Genomic DNA, 23895 nt, shown 5'->3' with positions numbered 1-23895 from the left:
GATCTTCACCTAGTCCCCTGTACCATCTCCTACACATGTCTTCCCTTTCTGGATCCCTCTGTCTCCAATACAGACTATCGACTGACGACTACTACAAACCTATAGATTTCCCGTGTTACCTAGACTATACTTACGGCTGCTGTGCCTCTTTCAAATCCGCAACGCGCTTCGTACAATTTCCGTTGCACGTTGCATTATCTAATGTCAGGTAACATCAAACAATCCCCCAACACCTTCTCCTCCACTCCGCCTCACTACTTTCTTCCCTCCGACCCTCCTATGTGCAGCAGCTGAACTCGAACCTATTTATTTCCTTCGCCCACATGTCTTCCTCTGTAATACATTCGGAGCTCTCCAATGCCTTTGTCTCACACCTTTTATGTCAGCTCTGGCAATAGAAAGCAATAGAGGGCCTGGTGATCAAGTCACAGAGTCACACTGCACTGTCGACGGTTCGGTTCTCCAATTGCCGATGGAATCCTGGACACGTCTGCCTTCCATCTGCAGCAGGTCCTGGCCGTAGCGTCACCCATCCTTTTTCTTCAGAGATTCCGCCATACCCGCTGAGTTACTCCCGCACTTTCGTTCCATTCCAGTTCATCGTGCTGTGCGTATTTGTGGTGTCCGAGATCGAAACTTACTCAACTACTGGAAATTCGTTCCCTAAAAAGTGACTAGTGGGGTACCGCAAGGCTCAGTGCTGGGACCCCAGCTATTTACAATATAGGTATGTTACAAAACCTACCTGAATCGTCATTGGGAATCTGCCCTCAGCCATGGCCGCGATTTTGGCGCTGTTTGGAGGGGGCGGGTTTAAAACGCGATTTTTCCTAGGCTGTACTAATCGCACATGTTCAGCCTAGTAAATCATTAACGAAAAATCGCTGCAAGACCCGGTCGCAAAAGGTATTATTAGTTTTATAGGCCTCGATAATATAGTTATAATAGTTTTAAAATTACTTTCTCATTTCGCAACCTCTCGCAGCCCCAGGGTTTTATAGAGCAAACAATTAAAGGTATGTACCTTATTTTTACATTAAATGGGGCATATATATAACCCTGTTATCAAGTTACCTATAGCGAGTAGCTCATTTTGGGCTTTTTATATCCCGCAGTATTTTTCTCGGCATTTGAGGGCACTAATCCAGCGCTATGTCAATGTTCTAAACCAGCGCGTTCCACATGAACCCACTAGAAAGCCGATTTAAATGGGCATTTATTTACAGCAATTGAACACTAAATTCCTTCCATTTGGCCTATAAATTAATGTAAATTAGATATAAAAATCATGTTATATTGTGAATTATTTGTGAATAATCTTTGGACACTTAGGCTATTTAAAAATGTTAATCTTTCCTTAAGAAATGGGCGTTTGACTATCCAAGATCACAGCTTTTTTGTAATGTCCATTGAAAATCAATAGGGAACAAGATGCTAATTTCCGAGTATGAAAATGGTCATAACTTTTTTAATACTTGAGATATGAAAGTGAATTTGGTGTCAAATTAAACTTATTGTTATGCTTTATCTGATGGGATAAATTGCAGACTTGATTTTTTAAATCTCAAAATTTTGTAACATTGCTATACAATATATATTAATGATCTGGATGAGGGAATTGAAGGCAATATCTCCAAGTTTGCGGATGACATTAAGCTGGGGGGCAGTGTTAGCTGTGAGGAGGATGCTAGGAGATTGGAAGGTGACTTGGATAGGCTGGGTAAGTGGGCAAATGTTTGGCAGATGCAGTATAATGTGGATAAATGTGGATAAATGTGAGGTTATCCATTTTGGTGGCAAAAACGGGAAAGCAGACTATTATCTAAATGATGGCCGATTGGGAAATGGGGAGATGCAGCTATTCGCTCATTTATTTTGCTCAAGGATTAGCCGGGGTTAGGGGTCGTATTTGCCCCCAATGTTGTTAGAAAGGACATTCATAAACAGGAAAGGTCACAAAATGCTGCAGAAAGGCCGCGGGTCAGGCAACATCTCTGGGGAACATGGATATGTAATGTTTCGCATCGGGACCGTTCTACAGACTGACTACGTCCATGGTAAGGCAATGGGGGACCATTGAAAGGAGGCTTTCAATTTGAAAGTTATTGAGGAGTTGAAGGGTGTGTAAGATGTATTTGGAAAGGGCCTGGATGGGGGTAAGATGGAAACGAAGCACGTGCAGTTCTGATCTGTGCGGCAGGTGCAGGCGGAGACGATGGGTCTGTCAGGGCACTACTGTTTGTGGAAATGGAGGAAGATAGAAACGGACCCTGTGTGACTTTGGAACAATAAGTTTGGATACTTATGGATGACGAGATCGTCAGAAGTGGTGAGAGTGGAGCAATGGGGGTCCAGAAATTGAACGTTATTGCAAAGCTGAGGAGGATTTTAGGAGTCTGGGATTATGTGGGAAGGGACTGGACAAGGAGGATAGGGTGGAATTGAGGGGTGGATATTTGTTAAATAGGGCAGGAGCAGGGTTGTGATTTTGGATGGCGAGAATGGCAGATTAAGTCCATGGCAAAGATGAGGCAATGTGGCCTTGAAATTGAAAGCTATTCTAGAGTTGAGAGGCGTGTGAGGTGTCATGTATGTCGTAACTCAATCTGACGAAGGGCATCGACCCGAAACATCACCAATCCATGTTCTCCAGAGAGGCTGCCTGACAGCGAGTTACTCCAGGATTTGGTGGTTATTGGTGTAAACTAGCACCAAGTTCTTCCTTGTTGTTAAATTTCGAATCAGGATTTGTTTTCATGCTTGCTGATGTGACGTCAGTCCTTCACCACTGGTTCTCTGTTTATCCCGCCGCCCTCTTCTCACTTCTCTCTTCTCACGCCGCTCTCCCTCCACTCCGTCATGAACCTCGTCCCGTTCGGCTACACTGATAGATGTACTATAGTAATCTAGAACAGCAGCAGGCTCATCATGTCCATTGATAATGGGGAACAAGGACATAGCAGATCAATTGAATAATTACTTTGGTTCTGATTTCACTAAGGAAGACATAGATAATATGCCGGAAATAGCAGGGGACAGGAGTTCAAATGAGATGGAGGAACTGAGTGAAATCCAGGTTAGACGGGAAGTGGTGTTAGGTAATTTGAATGGATTAAAGGCCGATAAATCCCCAGGGCGAGATAGGTTGCATCCCAGAGTACTTAAGGAAGTAACCCCAGAAATAGTTGATGCATTAGTGATCATTTTTCAAAACTCTTTAGATTCTAGAGTAGTTCCTGAGGATTGAAGTGGAGGTAAAGTAACCCCGCTTTTTAAAAAGGGAGAGAGAGGGAAAATAGGGAATTACAGACCAGTTAGTCTAACAGCCGTAGTGGGGAAACTGGTAGAATTGGTTATTAAAGATGGGGTAGCAGAATATTTGGAAAGTGGTGAAATCATTGGACAAAGTCAGCATGGATTTATGAAAGGTAAATCATGTCTGACGAATGTTATAGAATTTTTCGAGGATGTAACTAGTAGAATGGATAAGGGAGAACCAGTGGATGTGTTATATCTGGACTTTCAGAAGGCTTTCGACAAGGTCCCACATAAGAGATTAGTATACAAACTTACAGCACACGGTATGTGGGGTTCTGTATTGATGTGGATAGAGAACTGGCTGGCAGACAGGAAGCAAAGAGTAGGAGTAAACGGGTCCTTTTCACAATGGCATGCAGTGACTAGTGGGGTGCCGCAAGGCTCAGTGCTGGAGCCCCTGCTATTTACAATATATATTAACGATTTGGACGAGGGAATTGAATGCAACATCTCCATGTTTGCGAATGACACGAACCTGGGGGGCAGAGTTAGCTATGAGCAGGATGCTAGGAGGCTGCAAGGTGACTTGGATAGGCTGGGTGAGTGGGCAAATGCATGGCAGATGCAGTATAATGTGGATAAATGTGAGGTTATCCACTTTGGTGGGATAAAAAGGAAAGTAGACTTTTATCTGAATGGTGGCCGATTAGGAAAGGGGGAGATGCAACGAGACCTGGGTGTCATGGTACACCAGTCATTGAATGTAGGCATGCAGGTGCAGCAAGCAGTGAAGAAAGCGAATGGTATGTTAGCATTCATAGGAAAATGATTTGAGTATAGGAGCAGGGATGTTCTACTGCAGTTGTACAGAGTCTTGGTGAGACCACACCTGGATTATTGCCTACAGTTTTAGTCTCCTAATCTGAGGAATTACATTCGTGCCATAGAGCGAGTACAGAGAAGGTTCACCAGACTGATTCCTGGGATGTCAGGATTTTCATATGAAGAAAGACTGGATAGACTCGGCTTGTACACGCTAGAATTTAGAAGATTGAAGGGGGATCTTATATAAACTTACATAATTGTTAAGGGGTTGGACAGGCTAGATGCAGGAAGATTGTTCCCGATGTGTGGGAAGTCCAGAACAAGGCGTCACAGTTTAAGGATAAGGGGGAAATCCTTTAGGACCGAGGTGAGGAAAACATTTTTTTCACACAGAGAGTGGTGAATCTCTGGAATTCTCTGCCACAGAAGGTAGTTAAGGCCATTTAATTGGCTATATTTAGGAAGGAGTTAGATGTGGCCCTTGTGGCTAAAGGGGTCAGGGAGCATGGAGAGAAGGCAGGTACATGATACTGAGCTGGATGATCAGCCATCATCATATTGAATGGCTGTGCAGGCTCGAGGGGCCGAATGGCCTACTCCTGCACCTATTATCTATGTTTCTATGTTCTATACAGATCATCAACTACTCCCCTATACTATATCGGTCATCTCACTCCCCTTTTTTGATCTCTCTATTTCCGTCAATGGGAACAGAATATCGACTGTCGTCTACAACCAACTTAGTGGCTCACAGAGTTATCTGGAGTACACTTCCTCTTGCCCTGCCTCCTCAAAATCTGCAATCTCGTACTCTCAATTTCTCCTCTCTGCCGCATCTACTCCCAAGATCCGGCTTTTCATTCTGGGATATCGGAAATGTCCTTTTTCTTTAGTAATCATAGATTTCCACAACTTGCATAGACGTATTCCTCACCTGCGTCTCCTCTCATTTCCCTGATTCTGCTCTCACAAAAACACCACCAACCCCCTCCCCAACCACACACACACTCAAGACTGAACAAGGACTGAGATCACCAGGTCTGCACCTTTCACCCAGCAAGATTTCGCATCCAACAGATAAATCCTCCGGCGTTTCCTTCACCTCCAAAGTGATCTCACCACCAGTCGCATCTTCCCATCTCCACCCTTTCCCCCCCTCCGCATAGATGGCTATCTCCGGAACTACACGAAGCCGCCACTTTCCCAGGTACTATCCTCTGCGTCTACGGGAGATGTAACACGTCTATATATACCTCCCAACTCCTTTCTATTCAGGGACCCCAACAGTTCTTCCAAGTGAAGTCGAGGTTCACGTGCCCCTCCACTAACCTCGCGCTGTTCACTTGGTGTTCGCGATGTAGCCTCCTGTACATCCGCGAGGACAAAAGGTGGGAACAATTATTTCTCCAATTTCAGGTAACATCTAACATCTACCTAGCTCCTTCTCCTTTTCTCCACCTTACTTCCCCCGCCAATTATCGGTGCCGCGCCAAGACTCGCACCTAGTTCTCCCCTCCCCTCCACCAATATCCCTTTCTCGGGCATCACAATTCGCAACTCAAATAATTTCCACTCACGTCTTTAGTTTCTGCTCTGGCCTTTGACTAACCATCTTCCCATCAAAATACCCCTTACACCTGTCCTTATATTTCTTGCCTCGCTTTGTCCTGCCCCGTCTCTCTCTCAGCCCCTCATCCGCAATCCCATCTTTTGTCCTCGCGGATGCACAGGAGATCACACGCAATGTGAAGGAACAGCATCTAATTTTTGCTTGGGCGGCCTGCAGTCCAGCGGTATGAACGTTAATTAATCTAGTTTCAAGTAACCCCTGCATTCCCTGCCCCCTACACACCCTCGTCATTCTACTAATTCCGCTGTTTGCATCCTTAATCCCTTCGTTACAATTTCTTTCCCGACGAACAATGGGCCATTAAGAACTCGACCCTATCTTCGTTATCTTTGCCGCCCTGCTTGATTCTGGTCTTTTCTTGCGTTCGATTTCCTCCACAGACTGAGGATGAGTCCCGACCCAAAATGTCACCTATCCGTTAATCTCCACAAATGCTGCCTGACCCGCATCTCGGCCTGAGTTATTCCAGCAGGCTGTTTCTATTTTCGGTGTTATATTTGAAGTTAGCTTGTAAAGGCGCCAGTTAAGGTTTAAAAGCATCAACGTGAACTGTTGGTCCTTCAACACTGAAGGAGGTCTAATATTCACTAAATGGTATCGACCTGTTGGGAAAGTTAAGGGGACTTCTGGATTGGAAAAAATGAACCGACAGACCAAAGAATCATAGAGTGATGAGGTGTGGAAACAGGCCCTTCGGTCCAACTTGCCCACACCGGCCAAACTTTCCCTGCTGCGTTAATCCCACCCGTTGTGGGTGAATCCTCGGCTGCAACTCAGTATTATGTGATGCGTGTTGTTGGCGAATCCTCCGGTGACACAATCATCGGAGGAATCATGGTCGCCTACTGACCAATTCATAATATTCGCTCATCGCTCCGAGAAGGATACTATATGGTCGGTCTAGAAATACTGGGCCGAAGGGCAGCTCACAGTGAATAATAATTGAATACGTTGCTCTTCACACTCATCGAGAATCACCGAAGTGAAAGAATTCAGGATTGCGGCTGGGTAGGGCATTCGGTCCATCGAGATCGGCACACGCCGCGTTCTTTCACAGATTCATTTCCAGAGGTTTGGATTGCGGAGATCAGAATTACGATTGGAGCGATGGGAGGAAATGGAATCCGAATCAACCAGACGAAATGTAGAAACAAAGAACTGCAGATGCCAGTTTATATCAAAGATAGGCACAACGTCCAGACGTAATTAAGCGGGTCGGGCAAGATCTCTGGTAACGTTTCGGGTCCGGACCTTGTTCAGGCCGAAGGCAGACATGGTCACCATTTGAGAACCTTGATCCACCAACGAATTAGGAGCGGAACTGTCTCCCGTGCGGTGTGACTCTGTGACTCGCCCACAATCCCGCTGCTGCTTTTTTGACAGCAAAATCATCAGAAGACTCGCAGTTCCCGTCACGTTCCTTCAGAATAGGGAAAAGCGCATTCCTATCAAACAATTCAACACGAGCATGTACTTAAACAAGTGACTGGATCGCGGAAGAGACCGACATCACACGTTAGACAGTGAGAAGTGAATGTCTGAAAGTTATATGTTTTCGGTCAAAGAAAATGTAATGGCATGGATTTTGATTTCTCGAATTCTAAGTAACTTATAGAAACTTACAAAATTCTTAAGGGGTTGGACAGGCTAGATGCAGGAAGATTGTTCCCGATGTTAGGGAAGTCCAGGACAAGGGGTCACAGCTTAAGGATAAAGGGGAAATCCTTTAAAACCGATATGAGAAGAACTTTTTTCACGCAGAGAGTGGTGAATCTCTGGAACTCTCTGCCACAGAGGGTAGTTGAGGCCAGTTGATTGGCTATATTTAAGAGGGAGTTAGATGTGGCCCTTGTGGCTAAGGGGATCAGGGGGTATGGAGAGAAGGCAGGTACGGGATACTGAGTTGGATGATCAGCCATGATCATATTGAATGGCGGTGCAGGCTCGAAGGGCCGAATGGCCTACTCCTGCACCTAATTTCTATGCTTCTATGTTTCTATGTTCTAACCTACAGACAATCCTTATCCACCCCCCCCTCTCCATGGTCCACCTGGACACACACCTATTTCTCAATGTCTCTTCCCCCTTCCACCTACATTCCTTATTCTATTCCACAATGCCGCATGCCCAAAGGTTCCGTGTCAATATAATGGTTACTATACCTGTCCACCGCGGTCAAATTCCCCGACGGGGAGACGTTTTTCTTTTACTAAGTGCCACCGTAATTTCAGGTCCTATTTTGACCATTTTGATTAATAAATGGTGATAGGAACAGATAATTAGTATTTCAAGGGATCGAACCTAATACGGCACAGCAGAGGAAGAGGCCATTCGGCCCACATCAATGCCGACCATAATGACAAGTTAATCTAATCTCATTGCGTACATGTGATTATTTGTTAGCATTCTATTAAGTTGCATTTAGTTTAGTTTCTTGAAATGTGAAAAGCGTTTACGATTCATAGACCAATATAGTTAAATTACTAGCTAGGGTCAGGTATACCATTTGGGCTCAACTGCCTGTTGTTCGAAACAATATTTACAGTCAGAAAATGAAACCAAGTGCTGGTGCAACTCCGCGGTTCAGGCTGTATCTCTGGAGAACATGGAAAGGCGACGTTTCGATTCGGGATGATCCTTTGGCAGACTCCGTCCATCGTAGACCTGAGACAATGGGAGCAGATACATTTAAATTTAATGAAGAGGTTGAAGGGCTTGTGTGATGTCTCGGGTGTATGTGGGTGGGACTGAACAAGCGAGATTGAGTGGAATCGAGGCGTGTAAAGATGAGGTCAATGGGGCTGGAGCAGGCAAAGGCGCAGTTTGATCAATTTCGATTTCCTGAAGATTGGAACAAAAAACTAGAATAACATAGAGTCTGCAATTCTGCAGAAAAGGAAGAGGTGGCGTTTCGTGTCTCGATTCTACTTCCGGCTGAGAGTCAATGGAGTTCAATGTCCTGATGTTGGAATTGCCAACATCTTACAGAACTCGTGGGGGCGGTTGGTCCACTCAGGCAAATTTGCGTCCAACGCAATGAATCCACTTGAGTTTGATCATTCCTTTTGAGCGAGATGCCATCACCTTTTCATTAATTATTGTTCATTATGAGCTGTTCGATTGGTCATGGATGGAATTATTTTCCCTCATAGTTTTCCCGGTAAATGTACAACTGGATCAGTGCAATCTCCTGCTCACTCTATTCCATTTGCCAACATCAAGCTAGGACGCATCCCGACATGCCCACATCAGTTTTTCAGACTACGTGACGTCAGTCCATCACCACAAGTTCTCTGCTTTACCATGGCAACATTCTACTCACTCGCCCTCAATTCTGGCACGGACTTCGCCACATTTCTTTGCACTGATAGATGTAATATAGTCCTGCATAACAGAAGCAGGCATGTCATATCCATTACGAGCATCCACTACTCATTTATACTATCTCCAGTACTCCCCTCCCCTTTCATGATCTCTCTATCTCTACCACAGATGACAGGCTATTGACTGGCGCCTACTGTACACCTACCAACTTCCAGAGTGTTCCAGATGACACTTCCTCCGACCAAGTGTCTAAACCAATCCTCCGTCATTTCCCTCACCAACAAAGTGAACCCACCATCTCCACATATTCCCGCCCTTCACAGAGACGCTCACAGCAACTCGTTGGTTCATCCCTTCCCACCCACACCACCCCTTCCGGGGGCACATTTATTTGCACCTACGGGAAATGTGACATCTGCCCCTATACCTCCGCCCTCGCCTCCATCCAGGGACCCCAATACTCCTTATGTGCACCTCCTCTAACTCGCCCACTGCAGGCTCTGTTCCCATTGTGGCCCCTTGAACATCGGTGAGACTACACGGTTTAAACTTTGAATTCTTAAATTTAAGGTAATATCTATCAATCAGCCAAACCACTCCTTCCCCATTCCACACCTATTGTCTCAGCTCTAGCCTTCACCCTACCAACCTACTACAAAAAATCACCATCAGATAACAATGGCATGTTTCCCTCATCATCGTTCCTTTTTCGTATATCTTTCATTAATTTGTTCTATATCGTTCGACACCACTGTCCGTATTTTCCGTTCCCCTTTCCCTTGACAAGTTTGAAAAATGGTCTCGACACGAAACGTATCGCATTCCGTGCCTCCATACATTCTGCCTGTCCGGCAGAGTTACTCCAGTTACACAGCAGGAAGGCTCCCAATGATCAGACTGAGGCGGCAGCAGGCAGTCCCGTCTCCGCAGAGAGCAGTTACAGCGCTATCAACGACATGCATAGCAAAATATCACGAGCCTGGGTGGGCTCGAACCACCAACCTTTCGGTTAACAGCCGAACGCGCGGACCGATTGTGCCACAGAGACAACCTGACAGAGCGGTGAGAAATGACGCATTCCCGGGTTGGGAAGGGATGACCTGGGGCATGGCTGAGAAGCAGCTTTTTTCCAAGCGGCATCAATGGTTTTGGCCAGAGAGTTGTTTTAAAAAAAATATATACTTTATTCAGAAAAATGATAAATATATACAAAACAGTGCAAGCACCCTTCCGACATTTGCAGCGTTTATACAGATATTTATTTGGTGTATATTCCGTTACAGTTCACAATGTCTATTTAGATCAAGCCTACTTACAACTCATGTGGCCAGATTGTCACGAACTTCATAAATGAGCGGTGTGGGATCTGGGGGGATGTGCGGGCAGGGAGGTTGTGGGTGAAGTGGTGTTTGTGGGCGGGAGTGGTGATGTGAGGGGTTTGTGGGGGAAGGGATTGTGTGGGGGGGGGGGGGGGGGGGGGGGGGGGGGGGAGGTTATGGGGGAGAGGGCTGTATGGGCGGGGTTTTGGGGGAGGGTGTGTTTGGCCGGGGTAGGGTGGGCTGTGAAAGGAGGGTGTGAGTGGGCGTGCGGTGGTGGGGAGGTGTGGGGGGAGAGGGGTGAGTTTCTAATTGTTCACTATTTGATATTGGGGGGAGGTGGGAGGTGGGGAGAATAGGAAGGTGAGTGTGGGAGGTGCGAGATGGAAGGTGGGGGGTGGAAGGTGAGGAGTGTGGGAGGTGGGGGGGGGGGGGGGTGGAAGGATGGGAGGGGATGAGGGAGGGGAGAGCAGTTATGGAGGGAGGGAGAGAATGATTGAGGGTAGGGGAAAGAAGAGGGGGTGATAGGTGATGGATTGTAAGAGAGGAGGAGGAGGGGGAAAGACGAGGGTGATGAGGATGGAGAGTGGGTAGGAGTGGTGATAGAGGGAGAAGAGGGGGGTGGGGTAGGTAGGGAGTGGGGATTATATGGAGAGGATGGCAGTGCGGATGGTCAGGATGGATAGTGGGGGGATAGGGGTAGGTGAGGAGTGGGGATTATAGGGAGGGCCGTGGGGATCGTCAGGGGGGATAGTGGGGGGATAGGGGGGTGAGGAGTGGGGGGGGGGGGGGGTAGAGAGATATGGGAAGAGAAGAGTTTTGGAGTGAGGGAGGGAGAGAGGGTAATGGAAAGGAGAAGGAGAAATAGACGAGGGAGGGATTGGAGAGGGGAGGAGCAGAAGGGAATGTGGGGGGAGGATGAAGAGGAGGGGGAGGGAGTCCTTCCCATGTTGTCTTTCTCACTGTCAATCTTCATTTTCTTCGAGTGCTCATCAGTGTTGTTATCCCTGTCTCACTACTTCGCCATGTTCCCAGGTTTCTACACCTGGGTTAATATCCTTGTGCTCACTGCTGTCGCGTATACTTGCTCCCGGTTCCCAGGTCCTGACATTGAACGAAATAAAATATAAACGAGCAAATCGACGGGGATTTATACCTCCGAAACCTCACTTTCCCAGTTCTCCAGGATTCCGGGTAAAATCGAGTCTGCATTTTAAAGACAGAATTTCTTCAGACACCGTTTGCGGGATTCCCCCCAACTTTTGTAAAGTCACCAGGTGGAAGTGATGGGAATTGAACCTGGGGCCTTTAACACGCAAAACGAGCGCCCTTCTGCAGAGCTACATCCCGGACTCCGTGAGAACAACATCGACCTTGAAAATACCTGGAGCAGGCCACGCGGCCACACGAGTTTCCAGCACCATTCAACATGATCTGATCTGATCATCCCAACACAATCCACTGTTACCCTCCCACCCCAAATCTCTCGACGTCTTTTGTGTCCAAACGTCTCGCTGTACCTTCTTAAAACTGTCCAGCGGCTGTTCAGCAGAGAATCCAATCCGCTAGTTCCGGGGATAGACACAAAAAGCTCGAATAACTCAGCGGCACAAGCAACATCTCTGCGGAGAAGGAATAGGCGACATTTCGTGTTGAGACCCTTCTTCATTTCCTGGGATGTTCTTTATTGTAAAGAGGAATATTTGAATGAAAGGAAACGAGACGCCGCAAGGAGACACACATTCAGCGGATTGAGGCGACAGCAGAGAGCGCCAGCCTCTGGAGAGATCAGATTTGCTCAGCTGCCAAGGGCATGCACGGAAAAAATTATCCGTTCGCCAGCGTCCCTGGGTGGGCTCGAACCACCAACCTTTCGGTTAACAGCCGAACGCGCTGACCGATTGCGCCACAGAGACAACTGGACGGAAAGGGGAATAAACGGACGACTCCCGGGCTGTGAAGCGGTGACCAGGGACAGGGTTGGGACACTGCTTTTCATAAACGGCATCAAAGATTTGGGCCAGAAAGATTTGTTCTAAAATAAATGTTATTCAGACCCACCCCCCGTATATAACAGGATCACATCCAAGATTCACAACGCTTACACATACAGTAATTTGTTTTATATTCTGTTTGTAAAATATCCTCATACCAAGCCCCCTTAACGTTCACTTGGGCAGGAAGTCACGGTCCTCATCAAGCAGAACATTCTGGAAAACACTTAGCTTCCTGTGTACAGATCCGCCCCCAACCCCAGAAAGGGTACGCATGTGATCGACACTGCAGGAACTGTGCGGGACAGGCAGCATTTCTGGAGAGAAGGAATGCGTGACGTTTTGGGTAGAGACCCTTCTTCATACTGATAGTCAGGGGAGAGGGAAGTCCGGATGTTGAAGGGTTGAACAAGAATATAAGGGGTGGAAACAACAGATAATCAGAGAGGAGGAGCAGCAGGAGAGGTTGTTGTAGTATTCCCAGCGGGGAGATGAGGATAACTTCACATGTGATCGGGGGTGCCGCAACAATTCACCGGGTATGTCCAGTGAGCACAGGTGTGGCAGTGTGGGCCGACATTTTCTTAAGTGAATGAGAGGTGAATTATCGCTCAGCACAAATTCTGGGCCGCAGTATTCAGGACCGGAGCCAACTAGGCAAATATACAGCTGAGTAACGAAGCGATTTGTTCCATGTCGCAGCAGATAATCAATCGACTTACCGGCGTGACCAAAATCTTTTGCTACGGACATATTTACTAACCTATTTCTGCGGAATATTAATTGTGACAACAGTTAGTGAACATCCCGTCAAAATTATGCACAGGTCGGTTGAAACGAGCGGACCTGCTACAGCCGTAATCGGCAGGATTCGAACCTGCGCGGGGAAACCCCAATGGATTTCTAGTCCATCGCCTTAACCACTCGGCCACGACCACTGCCCTGCAAATGTCTGCGCTTGAAGGTGATAATTCTCCAGGAATAATCGGTCAGTCCCGGGAACTGCGCTGATTGCAGTGTCACGGCAGTAGTACTGATCCTAAACCAAAGCTGGAGAGCGCCGGAAACAGACAACAGGCCAGGCAGATTTGTTGAGACTCGCTATCAAAACATGGGGGGAGAGACAGAGAGAGATGGGGGGAAAAACATACTAAATAACGTGAATAACCGTGAATGAGGGACTTACCTGCAAGCCAGCCAGGAAACCCTTTCGACCTGAGACCTTAATGAGCTGACCACTTTAAATCCGATACCCGTTTAAATATTTCCCATCCACCAATACATCCAATGATTTCAAGTGGTATTTGTACCCGCATCAGACAGCTTTAAGAAATTATTCGTGAATACCTTCAGCCCCCCCCCCCCCCCCCCCCCCCCCCCCCCCCCCCCCCCCAAGCAGTCAAAGTTTGTTACACGGGTGGATGTAAACAAAATAGTAGAGGCATTCGAAATGCAAGGATGGGAAAGAGAGTAAAGGAAAAGTTAATAAAGACACCCGAATTAACGGGCGGAAAGCTCACAAAGGGATAGGAGAGTATGGCCAAGTGAAATAGGAATCGATGTAAAAGGTGAGGTGAGTAATGGATCACATTTATTATATATGAATTCGTGAAGTATTATTAGAATTATTATTAGAAGTATTAGAAGTATTGCGCTTATGTGAAATGACAATAAAATATATTATTATTATTATTATTATTATTATTATTATTATTATTATTATTATTATTATTATTATTATTATTATTATTATTATTACAAGAACATTGGACGAGTTTGAGGCTCTGTTAGGGATTGGTAGATATGACTTTGTGGGGATTACGGTGACACGGCTGCAATCTCCACAATGTCGAGGGGTGACATATGGACTGCCGATGTAGAGTCGCTGTGGATAGGAATGAGGAATTGTAAAGATGAAAAGACACTGATGGGAATTATCTACAGCCCCCCAAACAGTAACCTGGATATAAGGTGCAAGTTGCAGCATGAGTTAAAATTGGCATATAACAAAGGTAATGCCACTGCGGTTAGGGACATTTCAATATGCAGGTAGACTGGGAAAATCAGGTTGGTTCTGGACCCCAAGAAAGGGAGTTTGTAGAGTGCGTCCGTGATGGATTCTTAGAGCAAATTGTACTGGAGCCTACCAGATTGAAGGCAATTCTGGATTAGGTGTTGTCTAATGAATCAGATTTAATAAGGGAACTCAAGGTAAAGGAACCGCGAGATGGTAGTGACCATAATATGATAAGTTTTAATCTGCAATTTGCGAGGGAGAAGGTTAAATCAAAAGTGTGTTTTGCAGTTGATCAACGGGACTAATTTGATTTTAAGCCACTGAAACGGGCGCATGGTGGGGTGTGTGGGGGGGTGGGGGGGGGGGGGGGGGGGGGGGGGGGGGGGGGGGGGGGGGGGTATACCAAAGGACAGAGTATCTAAGGAGACAGAGGAACTGACATGAATTTACAATAGGTGAGTATTGGGTAGGCTGATGGGACTGAAGGCTGGTAAATTATCAGGGCCTCATGGTCTGCATGCCAGGGCAGTCAAGGAGGTACATCAATGTACATCAATGATCTGGATGATGGTGTGGTAAATTGGATTAGTAAGTATGCAGTTGATACTAAGATAGGTGTGGTTGCGGGTAATGAAGTAGAGTTTCAAAGTCTACAGAGAGATTTATGCCAGTTGGAAGAGTGGGCTGAAAGATGGCAGATGGAGTTTAATGCTGATAAGTGTGAGGTGCTACATCTTGGAAGGACAAATCAAAATGGGACGTACATGGTAAATGAACAGAGGGATCTGGGAATAACTGTGCACAGTTACCTGAAAGTGGAATCTTATGTAGATAGGGTGGTAAAGAAAGCTTTTGGTGTGCTGGCCTTTATAAATCAGAGCATTGAGTATAGAAGTTGGGATGTAATGTTAAAATTGTACAAGGCATTGATGAGGCCAATTCTGAAGTATGGTGTACAATTTTGGTCGCCTAATTATAGGAAGGATGTCAACAAAATAGAGAGAGTACAGAGGAGATTTACTAGAATGTTGCCTGGGTATCAGCAACTAAGTTACAGAGAAAGGTTGAACAAGTTAGGGCTTTATTCTTTGGAGCGCAGAAGGTTAAGGGGGGACTTGATAGAGGTTTTTAAAATGATGAGAGGGATAGAGAGAGTTGACGTGAAAAGCTTTTCCCACTGAGAGTAGGGAAGATTCAAACAAGGGGACATGACTTGAGAATTAAGGGACTGAAGTTTAGGGGTAACATGAGGGGGAACTTCTTTACTCAGAGAGTGGTAGCTGTGTGGAATTAGCTTCCAGTGAAGGCGGTGGAGGCAGGTTCGTTTTTATCATTTAAAAATAAATTGGATAGTTATATGGATGGGAAGGGAATGGAGGGTTATGGCCTGAGCGCAGGTATATGGGACTAGGGGAGATTATGTGTTCGGCACCGACTAGAAGGGTCGAGTTGGCCTGTTTCCGTGCTGTAATTGTTATATGGTTATATTATATGGAGGTGGCTTTCGGTGGACGATTTGGTGATCATTTTCCAAGGAGGGCAGCTAATGTTATCCCACTTTTCAAGAAAGGAGCAAGCGATAAAACGGGTAGTAATAGACCAGTTAGCCTGACATCGGTGGCGGTGAAGATGCAGGAGTCAATTATTAAAGAAGTAATAACGGCGCATTTGGACAGCAGCAAATTTATTGGTCCAAGTCAGCATCGATTTCTGAAGGGGTAATCCTGCTTGACTAATCTTATGGAACTTCTGAGGATGTGTCAAGTAAAATGGATGAAGGAAAACCAGTGGGTTTACCGTATCTGGAATTTCAGGAAACCTTTGATAAGGTACCACAGGAGATTACTGAGCAACATTAGAGCATATGGTATTGAAATGGATAGAGAATTGTTTGGCAGACTGGAAACAAAGAGTAGGAATAAACGGATCCCTGTTCGAATTGCAGGCGGTGGCGAGTGGAGTGCTGCAAGGGTCGGTGATGGGGCCGCAACTATTTGCAATATATATCAATGATTAAAATGATGGGATTAAAGGTAACTCGAGCGAATTTGCAGACGACACAAACATGGGTGGCAGTGTGACTTGCGAAGAGGATGCTAGGAGGACGCAGGGTGAATTGGACAGGTTGAGTGAGTGGGCAGATGCATGGCCGATGCAGTATAATGTGGGTAAATGTGATGTTATCCATTTTGGCGGCAAGAACAAGCAGGCAGATTATTGTCACAAAGGTGTCAGATTATTATCACATGCTGGGGTCAATTAAATAAAATGAAATAGCGGCACATTTGGATAGTAGTAACCAGATTGGTCCGAGTCAGCATGGATTTACGAAGAGGATATCATGCTTGACTAATCTTCTGGAATTTTTTGAGGATGTAACTAGGAACATGGGCAAGGGATGGCCAGTGGATGTAAGGTATCTGGACTTTCAAAAAACATTCGATAAGGTCCCACATACGAGATTAGTGGGCATAATGAGAGCATATGATATTGGGGGTAGGATACTGACATGGATAGAAAATAGGTTGGCAGACAGGATGCAAAGGGTAGGGATTAACGTGTCCCTTTCAGAATGGCAGGCAGTGACTAGTGGGGTACCGCAAGGCTCGGTGCTGGGGCTGCATATATTTACAATATACATTAATGATTTAGATGAAGGGATTACACGTAAAATGAGCACATTTGCAGGTGACACAAAGTTGGGTGGCAGTGTAAATTGTCAGGAGGATGCTATGAGGATGCCGGGTGACTTGGACAGTTTGGGTGAGTGGGCAGATGCATGGAACGTGCAGTTTAATGTGGATAAATGTGAGGTTATCCACTTTGGTAGCAAAACAGGAAGGCCGATTAGTATCTGAATGGTGTCAAATTGGGAAAAGGGAAGGACGACGAGATCTGGGAATCCATGTTCATCAGTCAATTAAATTACACATGCAGGTGCAGCAGGCAGAGAAGAAAGCGAATGGCACGTTGTCTTTCATAACACGAGTAGTTGAGTATAGGAGCAAACATTTCCTTCTGCAGTTTTTCATGACACTAGTGAGACCACACCTGGAGTAATGTGTGCAATTTTGGTATCCAAATCTGAGAAAGGAAATTCTTGCTATTGAAGGAGTGCAGCGTAGGTTCACGAGGTTAATTCCCGTGATGGCGGGACGTTCATATGTTGATAGAATGGAGCGGCTAGTTTTGTACACTCTGTAATTTAGAAGAATGCGAGGGAATCTTATTGAAACATATAAGATTATTAAGGTGTTGGACACGCTAGATGTTGGGGTGGTTCGGAACCAGGGGCCATAGTTTAAGAATTATGGGTAAACCATTTCGAACGGAGACGAGGAAAAACATTTTCACACGAAGGTTGTGCATCTGTGGAATTCTCTGCCTCAGAAGGCAGTGGAGGCTAATTCTCTGGATGTTTTCAGGAGAGAGTTTGATAGAGCTCTTAAAGATAGCGGAGTCAGGGGATGCTGGGAGAAGGCATGAACATTGATTGTGGATGCCACGATCACAGTGAATGGCGGTGCTGGTGCACATGTCCGAATGGCCTACTCCTGCACCTATTGTATGGTCGATTATCTATTAGGAGAAAGGGAAGTGCAGCGGGGCCTTGGTGACATTGTACACCAGTCACTGAATGTAAACCTGCAGCTACAACATGAAGAACATCCTTGCTATTGAGGCGTAGGTTCACGAGGTTAATCCCCGGGAATCCGGGACCGTCGTTTATGGAAAGACTGGGCTTGTATTCATTGCAATTTAGCAGGACGAGTGGGAATCTTTGAGAAACATACACAATTATAAAAGGTACACAAAAATGCTGGAGAAACTCGGCGGGCGCAGCGGCATCTCCAGCAATTTTGTGTACCTTCGATTTTCCAGCATCTGCAGTTCCGTCTTGTCTTATTATAAAAGGATTGGACAAACTAGATGCAGGAAAACTGTTCCCCATGTTGGGTGAGTCCAGAATCAGGGGCCCATAATCTAAGAATAGAGGGAGGCCATTTAAAACTGAGATGAGAAAAATCTTTTCCACCCAGTGAGTTCTGAATTTGTGGAAGTCTCTGCTACAGAAGGCAGTGGACGGTCTAGGGGCAAGCGGAATCAATGGATATGTGGAGAAGACAGGCACGGGTTAAATATTGTCGATGATCAGCCATGATCACAATGAATGGCGCTGCTTGCTCGAAGGGCCAAAAGGCCTCCTCCTGCACCGTTATTGCTGTTTTCTATGTTTCTATGTTTCAGATCGATGCTTTCAACCTGGACTCCGGGCGGCGATGGACGGACGGCGTCCATGGTTCCTCATCTCGCCACCCAATTCCTAAATCACTCATTTTATACTCACTCTGAATATGTGCAGCAGCAGTAGTGACGGTGGATATTACCGCTCTCCAAATGCCCTGGACAATGTGGGGACGGGCCGCCTGCTTGGACCGCCGCGCTACATGCGGTGAGGGAGCTCCCGCCGGGCTCTCAGTGACGTAGCTCCTGGATCGTGACCCGGCGCCCGGGCAGTGATGGCGATGGGTGATTCTGCAGGCTGGCCGGCCGAACCGCGTTCACTATCCTCCATCCGACGGCCTTGCTGGATCGCTTTAGATAACCATATTAGTGTAGGCGGGAGGCACATAAGTCCCCGGCAGGTGAAGGCGGGGGGTTCTTCCATAAATCGGAGATGCGAAGGGACTTGGGGTGCTGATGCAGGGTTCTAAAAGAGTGAATCTGCAAGTCGAATCGGTAGTAAATACATTTTTTTTTTCAAAAAGCTTGTCTATAAATCAGGGATGCAATGTTGAGGCTCTTTTAGGCGCTGGTAAAGCCTCAATTGGAATATTTTGAGCAATTGTGGGCACCAAAGTTGAGGAAACATGTGCTGGCCCTGGAGAGGGTCGAGAGGACATTTACAAGAATAATCCCAAGAATGAATAGGTTAATCTATCAGGATCGGTTGTTGGCACTGGGCCTGTACTTGCTGGAGTTTGGAAGAATGAGTGGGATCTCACAGAAGCAAGCAGAATAGTGAAATGATTGGATAGAGTGGGTGTGGAGACGATGTTTCCACAGGACAGTTTAGGACTAGAGGTCATAGCCGCAGATTTAAAGGACATCGTATTAGGAAGGTGAGGAGACATTTATTTAGTCAGAGGGTCGTGATTCTGTAGCATTCTGACGGCTGTGGAAGCCATGTTTAAGGCAGAGATAGATATATTCTACAGGAGTTAAATAATTGGATGTAGAAGGGAATGAGATAAGAAGTGAAATGTAAAACGGGTGGAGGAATATAGATGGGTGACAAGGGAGGGGGGGTGATAAACTGGGGGACTCAGGGCTGGGAAATGAGCGCAGCAGGAGGGGAAACGAGTGGTAATTCTGCGGGGAGTTAGTGGAAAAAAATGGGAGCGCACCCCGCTGGAGTGCTGGGTCTGGATTGAGGGAGGGGAAAGGAAGAGCGTTCCTTATCATTGGATGCAATTCTCGACCCACAGATGTATAACTCCCCTTCCCATTCCCGTACATTTTTGTCAATCTGGCCTATATGGGATCATTCTCTGAAAGTGTTTCGTTCGTCCACACACAATGCCGTAGCCACTCTGGGGGAGACGGCATATTGCTGGAACACTGACGGCCACAGTCCCGGTTAATGCACTCGGAGTAATGGACTCGGTCATTGAATTTAACCGCTATCGGCGCGGTGATACAGCCTCGCTGAGGGGATATTCTGGAAGATTCCGACCACAACATGCCTTTTCTGTGGCGACTCTCGCGTTTCGAGCTCACTGCAGTCGGGACTGCGCCATAATATTCAATATATATAAATTATTTGAAGATAAGGATAGATGTGTTGGTGAATAAATTTGCAGAGACAGTAGGATTGGTTTAGTTGTAGCCAGTAAGGATGGATGCCAAAGCATTCAACGGGATAGATAGATAGATAGATAGATGGATAGATAAATAGCACTCGCTCTCTTTCTCTTTTTTCCCCCCCCCCCTCTCTCTCTCTCTCTCTCTCTCCCCCCCCCCCTCTCTCTCTCTCCCTCTCTCTCTCTCCCCCCTCTCTCTCTCTCTCTCTCTCTCTCTCTTCTCCCTCTCTCTCTCTCTCTCTCTCCCTCTCTCTCTCTCTCTCTCTCTCTCTCTCTCTCTCTCTCTCTCTCTCTCTCTCCCCCGCTCTCTCTATTCAATTTCAATTTGCAATTAAAAAACGTTATTGGCATGATGAAAACATTGTTATTTTGCCAAAGTATAAAATAAAACATGACATACATATTTGAAATGCATAAATATAAATAGAAGTATACAGTGTATGGATAGTTATGTCCCTGTACATAAACTTGCAATAGGCCTATAGCCCTTTATTGATTGCTACACGTTCTTGCAGCTGTAAGCAGTACAACACAATAGCAAGTTTAGCAATTCAATATTAATTTCTTAGTGTTAGTTAATGTCGATTAGTGTGTGCGTACATACGTGCATGTTGGTCATTCACCGTCTCTCAGGTTATGGCATGCTGTTACGTATTGTGCACCAAGATGTGCCTTATTTCCTTCGCCAAGGATTATTCTTAGTTTTGATGTATCATCTAGTTCTTTAAAGTCAGGGGTTGCCACACTGAGTTTGTCAAAGTATGCTTTCCTTGTTTTGTTAATTTATTTGCATTTTAGGAGGAAGTGCACCTCTGTTTCAACCTCATCTGTCAAACAAATATTCTGTTTTCTCTTGGTTGCCAGAATCTCTTCTGTCTTCCTTTTTCGACTGCCAAATAGTGATCATTTAGCCTGTATTTGGTGAGGGTCAGTCTCTGCTTTATGTCTCTAACAGTTGAGAGATAGTCTGCCAATTTATAATCTCTTTTTAGGGAACGGTAACATTCTAATCCGCTTTGGCTTTTGGTTTCGTTATCCCAATGTTCCAAGCACGTTTCTTTACATTGTTTGATAATTTCGTTCACTCTAACTGGTGATTGGGGGTCAGTATTGATCTGGGGTCGGTCAGGGTTTAACTGGATAGGGTTTAACTGAATAGGGGTAGTTAGTCTCAGTACCAACTGGCACAGGGAACTCTTTTCTGTGTTCCCCTCTTGTGTTTGAAGGGCTTTAAACTGGAGGGTATCTGAGGGGCTAGATTTAAGTTGATTCCAAAAATTGAGTACTCTTTTCTGGATATTTATTATCAGTGGGTATTTGCCTAATGCCGCCCTACGTGTTGGTGTTTTCCTTTGGATACGGAGGATGTTCCGACAAAATACCGCATGTATGCTTTTCCCATTTCTAACTGTGGTTACTGAGCGGACTCCATACTTCACTACCATATAGCGCAAATTGCACTGTCAAATATTTTAAGACAGATTTTAATTGTGATTTGGATGTTGTAGAATCTTCTTTTTATTGCATACAGAGCTCTTAGAGCTTTCTCTTTTAGTGCATTCACTGCCATATTGAAGTTCCCTGATGTTAAACAGTTTGACCAAGGTAAGTATAACTCATAACGTGTTCGATAACAGTACCATTGAGAGTAAATTTGTATTTATCTCCCTGACATCTCGGTCTTTTATGAAAAATCATGATGTTGGTTTTCTTTAGATTTACTGCCAGGGCCGAATTTTGGCAGTACTCGTCAAGTAGGTCCAACTGTTGCTGCAGTCCCTGTTCTGTGGGGTACAGCAGAACCAAGTCATCCGCCTAAAACAGGGATTTTTACCTCTCCGTCCAGAAGACAGAGGCCCGGCGGTGGGCTCTGGTCCAACTTTACTGCCAAATCGTTGATATGTACATTAAACAGTGTCGGGCTCAGATTCCAGCCTTGCCGGACACCTCTTCTCTGGGTGAAGAGATCAGTGCGTTTGCCCCCAATTTTAACGCCACATTTATTATTCAGATACATTGATAAGGTCATATACCTTTCCTCCTATACCACAGCCGAGGAGTTTGTAATAGAGCACTTGATGCCAAATAGAGTAAAATACTTTCTCAAAGTCAATAAACCAGGCAAATATTTTCCTATTTTTCGCTTGCTGTTCATGTTTTTCAATGAGAGTGTGGAGGGTAGAAAATATGGTCAGTGGTACGGTGTTTTGGGAGTAAGCCGATTTGGTTTTTACTGAGAATGTTGTGTTTGTTAAGGAAATCCTACCTTCTGTTATTTATGATATTGCAGAATAACTTCCCTAGGCAGCTACTGACACATATGCCACGATAATTATTTGGGTCTAATTTGTTTCCACTCTTATAAATGGGTGAAATAAGCCCTTGACACCAAATATCAGCGAAATGACCTGAACGTAGTATGATGTTGAACAGCCTAAGCACTATGTCCTGCATCTCCGGAGTGCTGTGCTTGAGCATTTTTTTTAAATGCTGTCTGGACCACAGGCTTTCCTTGAGTGGAGAGATTTTACTTTTATGGTCAGTTCTTCCAAAGTAATTGGGGAATCAAGAGGGTTTTGATAATCTTCAATTACTGTTTCTAGTGTTTGGAGTTTTTATTTAATATGGGAATAATTTTAGTTTCTTTTATTTATTGGGATGTCCTTATATAGATTTTTGAAGTGTGCTCTCCAGATATCACCGTCTTGAATGTGTAGTGTTTGTAGTTTTGTTGTGCTCAGGTTATTCCACATATCCCAGCTTTGATGGCTGCCTTGTTAAAGATCATATTAATGTCATTTATTGCCATGTTTACACCATCTCTAGTAGTCTCATATGGGTTTGTCTTGAGTTTCAGTATTTTATTTGTGAGATCGGGTGAGTTCAGATTCAGATTCAGATTCAATTTTAATTGCCATTGTCAGTGTACAGTACAGAGGCAACGAAGGGCCATGATGAATTTATCTCCACTATCTGAAGCCCATGTGTAAGTCTGATTTAGTTTATACAGCTTACTGGGTTCCTTTTTTCGTCTTTAGTTTGAACAGGACATTTTAGATACACGTTGATTTGACTATGGTCTGAAAGAGGGGACTGCTGCCTAACAGTGAATGCACTGATAGTGCAGGGGTCTATGTCAGTAATTGCGTAGTCTACCACGCTTGACCCAAGAGCTGAGGAATCTCTCTCTCTCTCTCTCTCTCTCTCTCATCTCTCTCTCTCTCTCTCTCTCTCTCTCTCTCTCTCTCTCTCTCTCTCTCTCTCTCTCTCTCTCTCTCTCCTCTCTCTCTCTCTCTCTCTCTCTCTCTCTCTCTCTCTCTCTCTCTCTCTCTCTCTCTCTCTCTCTCTCTCTCTTTTCCCGGAATCATTTGGCGTTTTGCAAAGACGACTATATCTGCAGTTCCTTCCTATTGAAGAAGAACCCTGTCCCGAAATAACTCCTAAACCATTCCCTCCACAGATGCGCCTAGACCCTCAGTCAAGGTGATCCCCCACCAGTTTCCCAATCTCCACCTCTTTCTGCCCTCCACAGAGACGACTCTCTCCGCCACTCGTTGGTTCATTCATCCCTTCCCACCGAAACCACCCCTTCCCAACAACCAACCCCTTCCACAGGTACTTTCTTCTGCAACTACGGGAGATGTAGCATCTGCCGCTTTACCGCCAC

General features: G+C 45.6%; 2 non-coding genes across 2 annotated transcripts; both read right to left on the bottom strand.

The window, feature by feature from the left end:
* Window positions 1-12195: 12195 nt before the first annotated feature.
* trnan-guu (transfer RNA asparagine (anticodon GUU)) lies at window positions 12196-12269 on the bottom strand. The gene has a single exon. It is a non-coding gene; the product is annotated as a tRNA-Asn (tRNA).
* Window positions 12270-13203: 934 nt separating this feature from the next.
* trnas-aga (transfer RNA serine (anticodon AGA)) lies at window positions 13204-13285 on the bottom strand. Its single transcript has one exon. It is a non-coding gene; the product is annotated as a tRNA-Ser (tRNA).
* Between the last annotated feature and the right edge of the window lie 10610 nt (window positions 13286-23895).

This window comes from Leucoraja erinacea, unplaced genomic scaffold, assembly GCF_028641065.1.
Source record: "Leucoraja erinacea ecotype New England unplaced genomic scaffold, Leri_hhj_1 Leri_426S, whole genome shotgun sequence".
NCBI lineage: Eukaryota > Metazoa > Chordata > Chondrichthyes > Rajiformes > Rajidae > Leucoraja > Leucoraja erinaceus.
The sequence above is the reverse complement of the archived record's forward strand: the minus strand, read 5'-3'. Positions and strand labels throughout refer to the sequence as shown.